Below are 1,389 nucleotides of genomic sequence, written 5' to 3'. Positions count from 1 at the left end.
AGCAAATGTTGTTCTAAAGGATCATTAGGGGGCACGACAACAGAAGCAAGACAAATAATTTCATCTTTACTAGGCAATTCTTTATCATGGGTTTGTTTATGAAATTTAGCAAAGTTAAATTCATGAGACATATCCCCTAAACCAACAGAAACAATATCCTTATTGCAGTCTATCTTAGCATTAACAGTATTCAAGAAGGGTCTACCAAATATAATGGGACAAAAGTTATCTTGTGGGGAACCAAGAACAAGAAAATCGACAGGATATTTAGCTTTCCCACACAAGACTTCAACATCTCTAACAATCCCAACTGGTGAAATGGTGTCTCTATTGGCAAGCTTAATTGTAACGTCAATTTCCTCTATCTCAGCAGGTGCAATATCATGCATAATTTCTTTATGTAAGGAATGAGGTATTGCACTTGCGGTAGCACCCATATCACATAAGCCATGATAGCAATGATCTCCTATTTTAATAGAAATAACAGGCATGCAGGTCTATGTTTATTTTTAGTATCAGGTCTAGCAATTCTAGCAGCTTCATCACAGATGTAAATAACATGCCCATCAATATTATCAGCCAAGAGATCTTAACCATAGCAACACTAGGTTCAACTTTAATTTGCTCAGAGGGGGTAGGTGTTCTAGTATTACTCTTACAAACCACAGTTGAAGCTTTAGCATGATCCTTTATTCTAACAGGGAAAGGTGGTTTCTCGATATAAGTAGTAGGAACAACAGAATCATTATAAGTGATAGTATTTTCTTCAACTTTAATAGGTGCAACTACTTTTACTTCAATGGGAGGATTATATTTAAACCACTTCTCCTTAGGGAGATCAACATGAGTAGCAAAGGATTCACAGAAAGAAGCTACTATCTCAGAGTCAAGTCCATATTTAGTGCTAAATTCACGGAAAGCATTGGTATCCATAAAATATTTAACACAATCAAACTTAGGTATTATACCTGACTCCTTACCTTCATTGAGATCCCAATCTTCAGAGTTGCGTTTAATTCTTTCCAATAAATCCCATTTGAATTCAATAGTCTTCATCATAAAAGAGCCAATACAAGAAGTATCGAGCATGGAGCGATTATCAAGAGAAAGCCGAGCATAAATTTTTTGAATAATAATTTCTCTTGAGAGCTCATGATTGGGGCATGAATATAGCATTGACTTAAGCCTCCCCCAAGCTTGAGCGATGCTTTCTCCTTCTTATGGCCAAAAATTATATATATAATTACGATCACGATGAACAAGATGCATAGGTTAAAACTTCTAATGAAATTCCAATTTCAATCGATTGTAGTTCCATGATACCATATCATCACATAGCCTAAACCATGTCAATGCCTTTCCCTTCAAAGATAAAGGGAAGACCTTCTT

Source organism: Triticum aestivum, chromosome 2A (genome assembly GCF_018294505.1).
Source record: "Triticum aestivum cultivar Chinese Spring chromosome 2A, IWGSC CS RefSeq v2.1, whole genome shotgun sequence".
Lineage (NCBI taxonomy): Eukaryota > Viridiplantae > Streptophyta > Magnoliopsida > Poales > Poaceae > Triticum > Triticum aestivum.
Note: the sequence above shows the minus strand (reverse complement) of the source record.